General features: G+C 49.3%; 1 protein-coding gene across 3 annotated transcripts in view; it reads left to right on the forward strand.

The window, feature by feature from the left end:
• The first annotated feature begins 1,313 nt into the window (after nucleotides 1–1,313).
• The window catches only part of SUGP2 (SURP and G-patch domain containing 2), a 39,402-nt gene continuing 30,099 nt past the window's right edge, over nucleotides 1,314–10,616 (forward strand). For 2 of the 3 annotated variants that reach the window (XM_042441720.1, XM_042441718.1), the window contains exon 1: nucleotides 1,314–1,392. The gene's annotated coding sequence lies outside the window, so the exon portion shown is untranslated. The remainder of the gene's footprint in view (nucleotides 1,393–10,616) is intronic. The other variant, XM_042441719.1, reaches the window with a different exon arrangement.

The raw sequence follows: 10,616 nt of genomic DNA on the forward strand, positions 1-10,616 counted from the left end.
TCGTTGAGTTTTAATTGAGGCCAAAGATCCGGAAATCATTCCTGGTAAGAGGGCATCATCATTCCCAGAGGATAAGAACTACGAGGTCGACTCGATCTGCCGGGGTCAGAGCTAGAAGCCTGGGATTGTAGTTCTCTGTGACAATGTCTCACAGAAAAACGTTCCAGATCGACCATAGCCTTTAGCCAGGCAGTTAATGCTGTGCCAAACTGGTTATGTCCCAGGTTGGATCGCCTTAACTCGTTATTTACCCGGCGGCCTTTGTTTTTGTCCCTTTCCCTTGCCGAACTTACCGATGCTCCTTTTCCTCGCCGCTCACCGTGCCGCTCCCCCCCCGCCAGAGAAACGGAGGACTCCGCACATGGCACATCAGCGTTAACAACAACGGCTAGCTCCCACTAGTTTTTGGCCGTTGCGCCACGGCACACGTACTCGTCACGCACTCACGTGACGCGATGGAGAGTGCGCGGCCCACCAAGTTCAATGCGCCGGCCGAGTGGCCACAAGAGGCTTTGAACGGCGCATGCCGCGCTTGGGCGGACGCGCGTGCGCATTTCCGTCCCATTGTCTTCACCTTGGTCTGAGAAACTTCTCTTGTTACGCATGCGCAAAGGAATAGTCTAGAAGCGCGCATCGAGAATCGCTAGAGTGGGGGGAAGACTAGACTATTATTATAGATTATTACGCAGTAGCCCTTGGGAGGCGGGAGTGGGGGCTACATGCCCGCTAGATCCGCTTCGGAAGACAGACGTGAGAACAGCTGTCTCTTTTCTACGTCATAGCGCCAAGGATGCTGTAAAGCCGAACCCACGCGAGTCAAACGCTGGGAGGAAGAAACACGTCAAGGCGCCATGTCTTAGGGGCGGGGCTGAAGGATGAGAAGCGTGTCTTTTTCTGCGCATCACACGAAGGAATTCCACGGACCCCGCGTGCGAGAACGCTGAAGAGGGGAAAACACCGCTCTTCATTGCGCATCAGCGCTTGAGGAAACGTCGGGGAGGGAGGAGCCACACCTGAGCGCTCGAGCCTATTGCGCATGCGCGTGGAAGGCTGTTCGGTGGACGGCAGCTTGTGATTGGATGAGGCGCCTACGGATCATAGACTTGCCTTGGCTAGAGGGCCAACTGGTCGCGCATGCGCATTGGAGTTTCCGTTAATTGGCTGTCGTCTCTCCGCTCGGTCTGCTGAGAAGAGTCTTTGAACGCTCGGCATTTGTTCCTCTGTGGTCCAGGGCCTAAAAGGGAGGAGTGAGGCTTCTGTTTTGATTCGTGTTCAGCCTCTGTCCAGCGACAGAGACCGCGGCTCGGCTTGTCTCGTCGGAACGCTGTGCGCTATCCGCCTCCGGAGCATCTGGGCCGTTCGTTTTTGTTTTAATAGCTTCTTTTAAATAATGTATTGTACTGTTTTTCTTTTGTAATGTCGGCTTCGGTGATGTTTGTGGGAAGTTGCGGGTTTATTGCGCGTTAAATTCCTTTTAAGTGTTGTCAGCCGCCATCGATCTTGATTGGAGAGTCGGGTATAAAAATCAATTATTACTATTATTCCACTTATTATTGTTTTTCTGATAAGTATACCCTGGCAAGTCCCCAGTGGGCTAGAGCCTGCTGGGAAGGGTACCGCTGGGTGCCTCTTCTTCGCATTCTCCCCCACTGTAATTTTTAGCTTATTATTTGTTATTAAGCCTGTATCGCAACTTATGACAAAACCTTACTTGTTAGCTCAGTCTGTAGTCTTCGGGTCCCTGCAACATGCTGCAGAGACGATCCGGTTTGAGACCCGCTTTCCACTGCCTTTGGCTCAGTGCTAGGAAGTCCTGAACTGGTAGTTCGGTTGGACGTGTTGAGACTCTTCTCTGCCAGAGAGAGCCTCTGGTGCCACAATGAACTACAACTCCGCAGGAAATTCCTAGCCTGAGCCAGTGGCCTCAAGATGGACTAATTTCTGCAGCTGGTGTTTTGGACCTATAAACAGAGTAAGAGCCATCTGAAATGAATGGGAGTCTCTTACATAATATCAGGCAAAGCTGTTTCGTTTGAACTGAGTCTATCTTCAATAGGAACTAAAATTGAGTTCATCCAAAGCAATTCATTATTACTTCGTTGGCGGCATTTACTGTCCCTAAGCCCCAACGAAATGCTCCTTACAGCTCAATCCCGTAAACATATGGAGATCATTGCAGCGCTTAAAAGTGGTTGCTAGTGCTATTCCACTTAAATAACTGCTCTGGCTGCCTCCTGTTTGCACTCCTGGGATTTGCAGTTTTATTTGTTTTTTTGGAGGGGCCTCTTAGAAGTGTTTCCAGTTCAGGGAGTCTTGGCCTCACTGGACTAACAACCCCAGATGCAACAGAGGCGGCTTCTAAGAGTGCGTTGGCGTACAAGTCTCCTATGAGAGTGGAGAGTAAGGCAGGAAGCAAAAGGAAGTTTCACAGTTGCTTGTTATACATACTGTTGTGACTGAAGTCTGTCTCTTAAAGCCGCGTGTGGAAGATCCTTAGCGTAACGTGGTTCTCCCCCTGAAGGAACTCTTTTCTCTATCTGGGTTGAGGACCTAGGCTTTCCCTGATTTGCTGTCCACCTTCTAAAGTGAATAGTATTGGCCTGTTACAGACGTGCCAAGAATAAAGGTGCTGATTTTCGGGGTCCTCTGTTTGGGAGGTATGCCTGATTTTTTTAATGATGTCCTGGGTCCTAAGAGTCCGGAAGGTCTGCCGCCAAAGCCACACACTCCTCCTAACACGCCCCGGAGTGCAGCTTTGGTTGCAGCTCTTCCGGATTCTTAGGATGCTGCATCATTTAAAATAAACACATACCTCTAATGACTGCCAAAGCCGCTTTTTTGCGCAGGCTGTAACAGGCCATTCCCCAGCAGAGAGGGTCCTGTCCTCCTGTAATCTGGGTTTAGCGCCTCCTATTTGCGCCTTAGGCAGGGACAAGAAACAAAATGACCGGCCCCTATGAGGGAGGAGCTAGCCCCCTAGCCTCAGTCGTGTTTCCTGCCTTTCTCCTATCAGGATGTTTTTTCTCGTCCGAGCAGCGAAGTTTTTCCTTCTACGAAAGCGGTTTTGAGAGTTTTCTTGGGCCTTCCCTTCTTCTCCTCTCTCACTGCCATTGCCCCCCCGCTCCTTTGGGGGCTAGGGTCAGAGGACCCTGATAGCATGGGTGAAGGCCATCCTTACCCAGAGGCTTCCCTAGCTCAGGTCTGCCAGCTAACAGAGTGAGCGGCTCAGAGGGAACCCTTTGATGTGTTTGCCTGTTGCTCTGGCTTCTTTACTACAGCCGGGGAAGCATTGAAAAAGACGTAAAAGGCAAGGCTCCCAGGATTGGAGAAAGGTCTTTTGGCTTTGCCAATGACGCCTCCCTTTCCTCCAAAGCTGCCCCCCTTTCACGGTGGGAGCGCAGGAGATTTCTGCAAACAGCATTGCAGGCACATGGGAGCCTTGGGAAAGAATGGTGGGTAATCCCCTCCATTCTCCTGTTTCTCCACAGCACCCTCTGCCCAGCCTGTTAAGGCCAGGATCAGTTGAGGAAAATGGCCAAATCATGGAAACTTCCTTCCTAAGCAGCTCTGCCCATCCAGGTTCAAGGACAGATGCCAGCCGAAAAGGCAATGGCAAGGATTTCTCTGCATCACCCTCTGCACAGCCTGGAGAGGCAAGGTCGAAAAGGCAAGGCCAGCCAGAATCACAGGACACGGTGAGTACCAGGGGCCCTCGTCTCTCTAGGCCACCAAGAACCTTTGCCAGATCTAAGTCCTCGCCAGGCAGTCATTGCCATGAGGCCTCTACCATGGCCATTGCAGGCCTAAGGCCGAGCATGCTGCCGAACCAACCCGGCTGCACCCGTGAAATTCACGGATTGGGAGTTTTTAAAAACCGTTTCCGCCCGTTTTGCCCCATTCAATCAGGGTGCCTTCTGATCCAGGCCAATTTTAGCATCTCCAGTCAAGAGCTTTTTGGGGGAACCTGGGAGAGCTTCTGCCTGCCTGGAGAAGGCAGGATTGGCCTCCTTCCCACCATGTGACCCCCTTAGTCACGCCTCCTTCTCCTCCTCCTCCTCTTCATGACAAGATGTCCTGCCTCCAGGGAGAAGAGAAGGAGGCATGGCGGGGAGGGGGGTCCTCCTCGGGTGGGGCGCATCCCTTCCCCCCAGCCAAGCCTCCCTCTTCCCTTCTCCTCCGTCAACCAATGCTCAGCACAAATGCAAGGAGGCAGGCACCAGGGGGCTCCTTTCCGTTCGTTGCTTTTTGCCTTTCTGCTCCTCCTTGGGCTTCTTCTCTCTGCTCTTGCGAGTGCTGCTATGGCTTCTGGGGAGAGGAGAAGAAGGGAAGGAGGAGGGGGAGAAAAGCCCCACGCCAGGCTCATTCCTACATCTAAAGGCAGCCTCCTCTTCCTCCTCCGCCTCCTCCTTTTCTTTCTCCCCCTTCTTCTTTCTTCCTCTCCTTCCTGGAGGACCGCAGTTGTTGTGCTTGCCTGATCCTGCACCTCCTAGACTGCTTTTTATAATCCTTACTTTTGATAACTGTCAGTTGTTTAGACTCTCAATATGCCTGTAAAATGAACCTATAAGGTGTTGTAAATTTTGATTTTGTCATTGTGCGGGCCATATGGCCATAATAAAGTTGTTTGTTGTGTGGTTTTTGTGGCATATGGCCAATATAAAGTTGTGGTGTTGTTGTTGTTATTATATTTCCTCCTCTTCTTCTCCTCCCCCTCTTGCTTCTTCCTCCCCTCTTCCTCCTCTGTCTGTTGTAATGGTGTGGACCATCAAAAGCCTGTCTGATTATGGCAAGCCCTGCAGAGGTCCCTTGGCATATTCTTCAAGGAGGAGAGGCTTGTGCTTTAAGAGCTGAGAGAGTGGTGACTTGCCCAGACTCTCACTGGGTTTGCATGGCCATTCTGGCTCCTCCAATTCGCTAGCCACAAAGCCAGCCCCCTCTTCCTTCCCTCCTTCTTCTTTTTCTTTCTCTTCCTCCTCTTCTGTTTGTTATTGTTTTGGCTATTGTGTGCCGTCAAGTCCTGCTGACTTATGGCGCCCTGCCTGATGTTGGAAATTGTAGTTGTGCAGAAGGGCCTGTGGACACCAGAGGACTTAAACTGAAAAGCACTTTGAGACCAAATAAGGCAAACCTATCCCTGGTTGCTTGGCAGATTGTATTCTGAGAGGTTTGCGGCCTGACCTCTCATCTATTCTTGAGGCTGAGAGAGTGGAGACTAGGACTTTGCCCATACTCATTTGTTAATTCCAACCTTTTGGACCTTCTAGTATTGTCATTATGATTGCTTCACATGTCCAACTTTCAGATTACATTAAATCAAGAAGGTTCACACAGATTAAAACATTCTATGCTAACAAATTGGACAACACAGTACAGTAACAGCCAAAACCTACCTCTGCCAGTGATACCGTATAGTACCACCAAAATGCCAAAATATATCAAGCAAGCTTTCAGAGCTCCACTGCATCTTCACAATTCAATCAGGCAAAAGTGTTAAAATCCAACAAGCACAGCAAGCAAGAAAAAAAATGATAGTGTAAAGTGCGAATGTGTGGTGTAAGTCAGAAAGGGAATTACATTCATCAGACACTTTGTCCGGAATAATGTCAAATGTCCTCCATTTTGATCACAGGCCTAAGAAACATGCAGTTAGAATTAACATTTTTTTTTAAAAAAAGCATCCCAATTTTTTCTTCGGCCGTGGTCCCTCCCATTTTTTTAGAAATATCCGTATCTTTGAAATGTTATCCTACACGTGTCCTAGCGTTTGGTCCCGTTTGGAGGTCCCGTGACCTATGGCAACCCGTAAGCTTGCCAGGAGGGCAGATGGGGGCATTACCCTTGGTCTCCCCCTTCCTTGCCCATCTCTGGCCCTAATGGGCATCCCGTGACCCTAACAGGGTGGGGGGTCCTTTTGCAGTCTGGGAAACACATGGTGGTGTTGCCAGGGCTCCTGCACATTCCTTTGAATTCTTATAAGAGAATGGTGTGTAGGACAGAGATTCCTCCTCGTGTTGGCACAGACACATGGCTGGAAAGGAAGCTAGAATTGGCGCCAGCAGGAGCGGAAGCTCCAACTCTAAAATGGTCTTCTTTGGGCTGCCACAAGCATCCCACACAAAGCACACGAGTGGCTTCAGGTCCCTCCCCAGAGAGAGCATGGCCTCTGCCACCCACTTCTAAACAGAGGCTGGATGGCCATCTATCGGGTATGCTTTGATTGAGAGTTCCTCCGGCATGGCAGAATGGGGTTGGACTGGATGGCCTTGGGATCGCTTCCAACCCAAGGATTCTTGGAGAGACCACATGGATACAAATCCTCCTGTGTTTTCCCTCCCCAAAAATCAACAACAAAGAGGGTAACCATTTGTGGATTATCTGGGTGGAAGTTCCCTTCACCCCAATTGTTTTGTCTGCCCCAAAGCGTGGCACTCGTTGAGAGAGCAGCTTGAGTGCTTGGCCTCTCCTTTCCATCAGAGATTATCCTTTCTCAGGGGCACAGACTTACCTCAGGTAAATGTAGAGCCATGTCCCACAACAGCCCCTCTGCCCTTCCCAGCTACCTATGCAAGTGGGAGGGAGTTGAGGACCAAGCCGCTGTATCAGGCAGCAGGTTACTATCAGCCTGCCTGAAATAAAGGGTTAAGCGTAGAAACCCCAGAGCTGAGGTTTGGGCTGTGTTTAAACATAAATAAAACAAGTGCCCTGTGAGGATCAGGGCTACACGACAGGCCATATGCAGCTATCTACCCAGATGTAGCAATGATCTTCAGTCACTGCTAACCCAGGAGCAGTTTTCCTCAGTGCCTGGAAGAAGCTAACTACTGCCCAGGCAGCCTCCCTTGATGGGGCAAATAAAGGAGGAGAGAGCCCCCAATCAACAGGGCGGGGGCTCAGATTTACAAGAGATACGGTTAAGCCTTTCTTGCTGGTGTTTAATGTCTTCAAGGGAGGGGCTAGCCATAAAGCACTGAGACCCTTCTTTCTGCCTCCTTCATGGGCCTCCTCACGTCTGTCCCATTAGGTCCAGAGCCTTTTTTTTTGCCTTAGGGAAACAGCCAAAGACATAGGATGAGCACAATGGTTCTACCGCCTTTGGTACAACTGTTGTCAGCCATACACTTCTTCTCATTAAGAGCAGAAGCTTTAACAATACAGATTCATTTAAATGCCTATAAACAGGGTGACTCAGCAAGGAGAAGGTCTCTGGGTCACTCAGCAACCTCTAGTGCTTCATGCATTGAGGATCTTTGCTAAGAACACTCATGATGGGAGAGATATATTGGTTAAGGTGACCAACCAAACTCCATTTGAGTGGCAAAGATGATGTTTCTGTTATAAAACAGTGCACTGCAGTCACCTAGCCTCAAAAGAGTGGCTCTCCTCCTCTTCCCCATTCTTTCTGGGAGAGATGTCGTTAAAGGGAAGAAAACAAAAATAACACAGTTTCTTCCATGAGATGGGTCTGCCATGAGTGTTTTAAAACAATATAGGTCAGTTTTTTTTTCTGCTAAGAGTTGCTTCAAATCCTATTCAGACCTCCTGCAGAGCCCTGAGGACTCTGCCACAAAGACCACAATGCCCTTACCTGTCTAGTAGTTACAGTTTAAATAAGAATGCCTGCTGATGGGCTTGCCATTCTACTGCGCTCGCTCCCTGCCCTGGATAGGCCGATTGTAACAAGGTCTGATCTTCCATATGGTGAATTGGGCTCAGGCCATGAAGGGTTCAGGCTGCCAATTCTTTTTCTTTAGTGGTCTCAGGAAGCTACAAATTGCCTTTGCTATTGTTGGACATGCTGGATTGTGATTTCCTGCATGGCAGGGGGGTTGGACTTGATGGTCCTTGTGGTCTCATCACACTCCATGATTCTGGGTTTTATGGTCATAAGGTGTAGCTGCGGTGTGGGTGAGTGTCGTATCCCGATTGGGGGTTTTCATGCGGCATGGTCTGGTCCAAACAACACCATTGGTTTACTACCTTTGGGGCTGGAAAACGGATTTCCTAGTGCCATGCCCTTGTTTTCTGCGAGCAAAAAAAAATGCGCAGATTTAATAATACCATACAGCTCCATAGAGAGACTTACGACCGCCACCTATATGCCCCAAGCGTGGTAAATATGTAGGTATGTGTGTGTGTGTGTGTGTGTGGTGGTATATATATATAGATATATATATATATTCCAAAAAACAAACAAAATACGACACAGCAAACTAGGATTTTACTAGTTATAAGATAAGAGAGAGACTGCCATTTTCTATGTGTATATTTTATGTGCACTGAAGCTCCCAGGAGTTGGTATCCATGCAAAGTCCTAAATCCAACGCCAGTACATATGAGGGCCCACTATACTGTTTTAAATTTAGGTTGTGTTTCCTTTGACAGATCCCTTGTGTGGAGAAAACTCTCTCCCCTCAAAATTCGATACCAGAGGCTATCCTTGCCAAGCCCTCTGTTCCCATTTTGTGACTCCTTAATCGCAGTTCATTTAGCCGAGAGACCCCGCAGCGCTCAAGACAGGTTGAGGATGCCGCTACATGGAGTTGGGGTGATTTTTGAAGCCCTAGACAGGCACCTCAGATGAAATCAGACTTAGTCGTGACACAACTGCCGTTAACACCAGAGTGCATCTATGGCTTCTGCATGGACTCCCAATGTCTTGCGAGATAGGTTAATCCAATGTCTTCGGTGGCCTAACCATGGATTAGTCTTTGTTACACAGGTTCACAGATGTCCCGTAAAGAACTGCACATGTGTTTGAAATTTTAATTGGAAGTCAGAACATTACATTCCTCTTGTCAGAATGGGTCTTAATTCGTACAAATGAAATCCCTGTAAATCACCTTCATTGCTAGTAACCAGTTGTCAAGGTGACAGAGATAGGCTGGAAGCCTGCCATAGGTCCAGATAGATCAGGTTTCTGTTCTGAGTGATCTCATAATCCACCTGCTGGGCAAGTTCTCACACTGCTTCAGGTTTTCAGTGGCTGACCTGCCTATAGTCCATCCAAGATGACATTAAGAGGGACTTGACCTACATGGTTTTAAGCAGGTGCCTGCCTCACGTCGTTTCTGCTCCTACGAGAGCCGCGTAGAATGGCAGCCATCCTCACATTAGAGGCTGTTGAGGGAGTTTCCAACAGGGCCTGCCCACCAGAGACATCGTTTTCCATCTTGGGAGTGAACACGGTCGTTAGAGGCTCTGACAGTTGGGGGGCCGATCAAGTCCCTTTGGGAGGCCTTCCTCAACACCTCTCTCTCAAGGTCTCTTTCTCACGGCCATTCCCTCCGCCAGATGGGTGTCAGAGCTGGGGCCCTGTGTACGTAAAGACTTGTGTTATTTAGCCTGTCCTCATGTGCCTTCTCCGAACGCCTACCTTCGTGCCTGGGTCACTCAGCCTTTCAGGTGTCACAGGACATTCTCCTGCCTTCATTCTGCCCCAGTCCTCAAAGGACTTGAAAAGACCTGGCACACATTGGATGTGTGCAGAGCCCTCTAAATCTACATCACATCAAAGGACTTCCACCTTAGGTCATCTGAGATGTTTCTCACTTTCGCCTGGGCTCTTGGGGTGCAAGGTACCAGTCTCGGACCTCTGGTAAGTGAATCAGGTCTTGATTCTAAAGAGCTACTGAACTCTTGACCCTCACGCACCACCCAAGGGGGTGATGGTGGACTCAACCAGGATGCACTACCTCTGCGGGCCCTGGCCACTAGCGGCCTCCCTGTCGATATTGCAGGGTGGCCACAGGAGTCGCCTTCGACCTTCAATAAACATTACAAACTGGACGGTGCCTCAGTCTGCTGAGGCGTCATGAAAGGAGGTTCCTCAACAGGTTGGGTCCGGGGGCCACAGTCTCCTAGCAGCACCTCCCTCCCAGTTTTGAGGGGGCTTTGTAAATCCAAGATTACAGGAGGGACAGGACCCTCTCTGCTGGAAAAGGAACGTTGGGTAAACTTACCGTGACAGTTCATTTCCTGCAGAGAAGGGTCCTGGCAATCCGGCCCACCCGATGCTGCCTGCGGCCCTCCGACCCTGCCTGCTCTTGGTGGACCTGCCTTCTTCTTCTTGTTCCGGGATTGGTATTCGAGTTCTTTGTTGTTTTGGACGTAGTGTTTGTCTAAGGTGTTCTAGTTAACCCTTAGCTTAGGTTACTGAATTCAGTTCCTTGATTACCTTACTAGTCGCTTGGCTTGTTATTGGACTGAGGCTCAGGGGGGCTAGCTCCTCCCTATATAGGGCCGGTCTTTGTTATTGTCCCGCCTACAGAGCAATAGGGGAGCTAAACCCAGATTACAGGATGCCAGGACCTTCTCTGCAGGAAATGAACTGTACACGGTAAGTACCCCAACGTTCCTTTTTAAGCTGGAAAAGGTACAGAAGAACAGCCACAATTAACATCGGCCAGAGCACTTTCCTTCAGAGAAAGGCTAAAGAAAGAACAGAGCTGATGGCGAAACATCAGGAATACCGTATAGACTCAACTATAAAGTGACCTCGTGCATAAATCAAGGGCAGGTTTTGGGGCCAAAATCATGGATTTTGATACGACCCATGGATATGTCAGGTAAAACTAGAGTCATGTAGCAAAGGATCTAAAAACGATGCAAGGGAAAAT

This window comes from Sceloporus undulatus, chromosome 10, assembly GCF_019175285.1.
Source record: "Sceloporus undulatus isolate JIND9_A2432 ecotype Alabama chromosome 10, SceUnd_v1.1, whole genome shotgun sequence".
NCBI lineage: Eukaryota > Metazoa > Chordata > Lepidosauria > Squamata > Phrynosomatidae > Sceloporus > Sceloporus undulatus.